The sequence below is a fragment of the Chiloscyllium plagiosum genome, unplaced genomic scaffold, assembly GCF_037043375.1.
Source record: "Chiloscyllium plagiosum isolate Xiang-an unplaced genomic scaffold, Cpla_swu_hap1 HiC_scaffold_120, whole genome shotgun sequence".
Classification (NCBI taxonomy): Eukaryota; Metazoa; Chordata; class Chondrichthyes; order Orectolobiformes; family Hemiscylliidae; genus Chiloscyllium; species Chiloscyllium plagiosum.
In genome coordinates this window covers 67,201-73,200 of record NW_028270259.1, presented here as the reverse complement: position 1 = coordinate 73,200, position 6,000 = coordinate 67,201, and the positions used below count along the sequence as shown (strand labels likewise).

Here is a 6,000-nt window from a genome sequence, read left to right as displayed (position 1 = left end):
GAATAGCAGCAGACAGCGTGGTGGTGGAGGATGGTGAGTGTGTGTTTCTGTATTTAACTGTTTAATATCCGGAGACAGTGTGGTGCTGGAGTTTGGTGTGTGTATTTCTGTACATATCTGTTTAATTACAGGAGACAGGTGGAGGGTTGCGTTTGTGTTTCTGTGTATATCTCCTCAATGACAGGACACAAATTGGGTGTCAAGGATTGCGTGTGTGTTCCTGTGTTTCTGTTTAATGGCAGAAAACAATGTGGTGGTGGAGGGGTGTGTGTGTGTTTCTGTATATATCTGCTTAATGACAAGAAAGAATTTGGATGTCAAGGGTTGTGTGTGTCTTTCTATGTATATCTGTTTAATGGCAGAAAACCATGTGTGGTGAAGGGTTGTGTGTGTGTGTGTTTCTGTGTATGTCTATTTAATGGCAGGGGGCTGGTGTCGAGATGTGTGTGTTTCTTTTTATACCTGTTTAATTCCCGGTGAGTGTGTGATGGTGGACCATTGTGTGTGTGAGTGTGTGTGCGTGGGTTTATGTGTAGATCTGTGTAATGGCAGGAGACAGTGTGGTCGTGGATGATTGTCTATGTGTTTCTGTGTATATTTGTTTAATGTCAGAAAACAATGTGGTGGTGAAGGGCTGTGTTTGTGTGTGTGTGTGTGTGTGTGTTTCTGTGTATATCTGTTTAATGCCAGGAGACAGGAAGGTGGTTTAGAGATTTGTGTGCGTTTCTGTGTATATCTGTTTATTGACCGGAGGCAAAGTGTTGGAGCAAGGTTGTGTGTGTGTGTGCTTCTGCGTATATCTGCTTAATAGCTGAGACAACGTGGTGGTGGAGGCTTGTGTTGTGTGTTTTAGTGTATATCAGATTACTGGCAAGAAAGAGGATTTTGGTGAAGAGTTGTGTGTCTGTGTTTTTGTGTATATTTATTTAATGGAAAGAGACAGCGTGATGATAGAGGATTGTGTGAGTTTCTGCATATATCTGCTTAATGGCAGGAGACAGGATTGTGGTGGAACGTTGTGTGCTTGTGTTTCTGTCTGTACCCGTTTAATAACAGAAGACAGGTATTGGTGCAGTTTGGTGTGTATGTGTTTCTGCATTTTACCTTAACTGTGCAATTTGCTGCAGAGATGTTCACATCTGGACATGAGCCACATGGATACCAACTGAGATGGAATTGTGTGTTGGAACTGAGTTGGAAACGTGTCTTTTTCTTACGTTTTCAAGACACCAATTACGCAAAAGATCCCCAGTTTGAAACCGAGTCGAAACTGCTTTGCTCTTTAAGTGCAGAAGGTGCTGGATCCAGGTTCCAATCTCGAAAGAGGCGTGGGTTCGAATACCAGCACTGCCATTTCTGCAGATCAACTCCAACGCTGCGGCTTGTTGAAATCGCAAGCAGCTCTGCTGTTCCAGGCCAGTTGAGCTTTTACTGGAACCGAATGGAGACTGTTATTTCATCGCTGTTGTGAAACAAAGTCGAGCGGTGACTCGACTCGTCGTTATTTGGTTTTCTGGCGAATGGGAAAATCGTTCCAATGAATTTCGATGTGATATGTTATTGAATTTCTCCCATTTCCTTCATTTCTGTCCTGGAGACATCGGAAGGGAAAAGTAATCTAATCGAGACTGTGATTGGTGAAATTCACTTTTTACGGCCCATTCTTATTATGTTCTTTCTTTCTCTCTTTTCAGCATTGTCCGGCAAGTGGTGGTGCACTAAGGCTCCAGTATGTTTGAAAGAGTAGTTTGGAATCGCCCTGTTATTAGTTGTGAGATTAATTTATCACTCATGCCCTCGGACTGTCTCACATTTAGCATTCATGCTTCGCTGTGTCTGAAAATACATTAGGTATGCCAGTTTTGTTTGTGTTCCGTGTTAAATGCTTTCTGTTTTGCGATTCGCTCAATACATTTCGAGTTAACAGGGTTTCTGAGGTAACTTCCAGCAGCAAAAATCCTCATCAGAGGATCTGGGAAAATTTCCCGGAGTATGGTCAGTCGGAGCAAAAGTAAGAAAGTCGTTCGTTTCTGCAGTGTTTCACAATACTACCTTTCCCGTGAGCAGTCGAACAGACTAAATGATTGTGCCACAGACTGCGACGGCAAACTCCGCTAAAAAGTAATCCTTTTAAGCCAATGTAAGCAACACGACGTTATTGGGGTACACCGCGTGGAAACAGATACTTCGGTGTATCTCGTCCATGCTCACCACATAGCCAAAATTAAACAAGTCCCGTTCCCCAGCATTTGGCCCCAATCCCTCTAAACCCATCCTATCCAGAAACTCCTCCGATTACATTTGCAATTTTCTGAGTGCAATTGCCTCCTCCACTTCCTCTGTTAGCTCATTCCAAACACGCACAACCTTCTGTGTGGGAAATGTGCCTCAGGTCCTTTGTCAATTTCAACCCACTCACCTTAAACCTATGCTCTCGAGTTTTCAACTCACCCCCAACTTGGGTAAAACACGTAAATACTCAGTTTACAACCCTTCCATCAGATCATGTCGCAGCCGTTCCGCTGCAGGGAAAGTCGTCCCAAACTATTCCAACTCGCCCTACTGTCCAAACATTGACGACATCTTTGTCTATATTTTGTCATCAATTTCACGGGTCTTTGTTTTACGTTTTCAAGATGTCAATTCCGCTGGACAACAACGAGCTGTTGGAAACAGAAAGGTGAAACGTAGAATGGCTTCAACTTTCAGTGCTGGATGGCACTAAGCCGCAAGTCGGGCACCTGCGGCTTGTTTCTGTAGTGTAGTGGTCATCACGTTCGCCTCACACGCGAAAGGTCCCCAGTTCGAAACTGGGCAGAAACGGCGTTGTTCTTCAATTGCTGCCTTTCACATGGACAAGAACGGAGCTTTCTTGCTTGCTTTCCCATCTGCAAACCTGCCTTCGAATTTGCTTGAACAAATCTGCTCTCGTAGTGAAATGTAATGTAATGCAATTCCATTTAATTACTGTGCAAAGCATTGTAAAGTTTTTCTCCAACCTGGTTCTGATCGTATGCCATTCTGTTTGAGAGTGTAGTTACCGCCTTCTGTTCGTTCCACGAAAAGCAGTACCGCATTTGCATTCCTTGCGCAGGCGGCCCGGTTCAAAGACAGGGAAGAAGCTGATGAGCTGGTGTCACAGCGCACCACGGATTCCTGAACTTGTCTGTCTGTCAAATGTAGCCCAAAATCGTCTCTGAAAGCCCTCATTTGGAAGCTGTCTGTCGTTATTCAACGTGCGAGAATTGGCACCAGAGGTCCTGAATCATGTTTGGAGCAAGTCGCACGTTAGTGGCTCATTCAATCAGCAACAGCAATGAAAGAAATTGCACTCTCAGAGGAACCTTTCGACTTGCGCATTCAGAGCGTCGCTATTATGAAGGTCCGCACCGAGATCTAAGTCATGTTGGAACTGAAACGGAGAAATCGACAGAGAGGCTACATAATGACATCGCATCCATTTGGTTTTCTTTAAATCACTGACGAGCAGGAAAATGTAAACGGGGAGGGCGAGTGGGGAAGTGAGGCAGTTGCAGCTCTGGTGAAATTCCTTCTTTGTGATTCACTCAGCAACCAGAGACGTGAAGGTGACTCAGGGGTGAAAGCTCTTCACATCGAGAACAAAAAGCACTCAAGGGCAGTTAGCACCTCTTCTGGAGTGGGGGTGGGGTGAGGTAATTACCTTTTGACTTCTGTTACTATGTTCAGAAACTGGCTTTTAGATTGAGGTGAACAGAAACTGCATTTATAAAAAGCACCACGGAATTTAGCAAAATTTATTGAGTCGCTTCTCCTCGATTCCCACACAGGTTTCCAATTCAGTTGGTATCCATGTGGCTCATGTCCAGGAGTGAACGTCTCAGTAGCAAATTGCACGGTTAAGGTAAAAGGCAAGGAAAGTGGCATCTCGAACTGGCTCCGAGGTCAGAGCATTCTCTCAAGGTGATCTGTCGTTCTCGGATTGTAATGCTACCTCCGGTTTTAGGGTGGAGAACATTCTTTGGGACTCCTATTCTGAAAAAAAAACACATACACAGTGACTGAAACGATGCTGCACGGTATGATGCGGAACACGGCCTGCTCAGGTTTGTGCATTTTCCCTGTAGTCCGGTGTGTTTCGTGTTCCGTGTAAACGTGAAAGTCGTCCTGTTTCGAGCAATGGGTGAAATCATTTAGCAAAGCAAGAATGGAAATTCCAGTAATGTCAAGCAGCTCATGGTTATTTGACCAAATCATAAGCGAACCCATATTCTCACGCACTCACAGATACATTTGTAGCTGAAAAGAGTCTGACAAGATAGACTGAGCTTACCATTGATTTTTGCCTGGATTGATGGGCTATCAATATCTGCTGCGAAATTGACATTGTTGCCGGGCACATCCCAGCAGCTGTGCGAGTCCGAGAGGAATCATGGAACCCTTTTCATGTGACTTTGCATCTGTTGTTATGCAGGAGCACAATTGGAAATATAAGAAAATGAGGCGGCGCCGCCGGCTGGTAGTGTGGCCGAGCGGTCTAAGGCGCTGGATCCAGGTTCCAGTCTCGAAAGGGGCGCGGGTTCGAATCCCACCACTGTCATTTCTGCTGATCAACTCCAATGCTGCAGCATTGTTAAAATGCTGTTTCGGTGTCCACTGTATATTGATGTTGAAAACAAAAGTAAAATGGGTTTGCTTCGCAGGGAATTAACTGTGGTGTGGGATACTGCCAAATATTCCAAAATGTCTCTACTGTCATGATCATGATCGTGTTCGACTCCCGCGCGGAAAATCGCAAACAGTTGTGCCGTCCCAGGCAAGTTGAGCCTTCACTGGAACCGAATGGAGACTGTTATTTCATCGCTGTTGTGAAACGAAGTCCTACGGTGACTCTACTCGTTGTTATTTGGGTTTCTAGCTAATGGGAAAATCGTCCCAATGAATTTCGATGTCCTACCTTATTGAATTTCCTTCATTTCCGTCCTGGAAACATCAGAAGGGAAAGGTAATCTAATCGAGACTGTGATTGGTGAAATTCACTTTTTACGGCCAATTCTTATTATGTTCTTTCTTTCTCTCTTTTCAGCATTGTCTGGAAAGTGGTGGTGCAGTAAGGCTGCAGCATGTTTGAAAGAGTCGTTTGGAAATGCCCCGTTGTTAGTTGTGAGATTACTTTATGACTCATGCCCTCGGACTGTATCACATTTAGCATTCATGCATCTCTGTGTCTGAAAATGCGTGAGGTATGCCAGTTTTGTTTGTGTTCCGTGTTAAATGCTTTCTGTTTTGCGATTCGCTCAATACATTTCGATTTAACAGGGTTTCTGAGGTAACTTCCAGCAGCCAAAATCCTCAGCTGAGGATCTGGGAAAATTTCACAGAGTATGGTCAGTCGGAGCTAAAGTAAGGAAGTCCTTCGTTTCTACACTGTTTCACAATACTACCTTTCCCGTGAGCAGTCGAACAGACTAAATGATTGTGCCACAGACTGCGATGGCAAACTCCGCTGAAAAGTAATCCTTTAAAGCCGGTGGAAGCAACATGACGTTATTGGGGTACACCGTGGAAAAAAATACTTCGGTGCACCCCTCGTCCATGCTCACCACATAGCCAAAATTACACAAGTCCCGTTCCCCAGCATTTGGCCCCAATCCCTCTAAACGCATCCTATCCAGAAACTCACCCGATTACCTTTGCAATTTTCTGAGTGTAATAGCCTCCTCCACTTCCTCTGGTAGATCATTCCAAACACGCACAACCTTCTTTGTGGGAAATGTGCCTCAGGTCCTTTGTCACTTTCAGCCCACTCACCTTAAAGCTATGCTGTCGAGTTTTCAACTCACACCAACTTGGGTAAAACACGTAAATACTCAGTTTACCACCCTTCCATAAGGTCATGTCGCAGCTGTTACGCTGCAGGGAAAGTTTATTCCACCAGCCTATTCCATCTCGCCCCACGGTATAAACATCGACGACATCTTTGTCTATATCCTGTCATCAATTTAAAGTGTCTTTTTTACG

The 6,000-nt window shown here is 44.6% G+C and overlaps 1 non-coding gene across 1 annotated transcript; it reads left to right on the top strand.

Annotated features, from left to right (window-relative positions):
* The first annotated feature begins 2,750 nt into the window (after positions 1–2,750).
* On the top strand, positions 2,751–2,823 carry trnav-cac (transfer RNA valine (anticodon CAC)). The gene has a single exon. It is a non-coding gene; the product is annotated as a tRNA-Val (tRNA).
* The last annotated feature ends 3,177 nt before the right edge of the window (positions 2,824–6,000 follow it).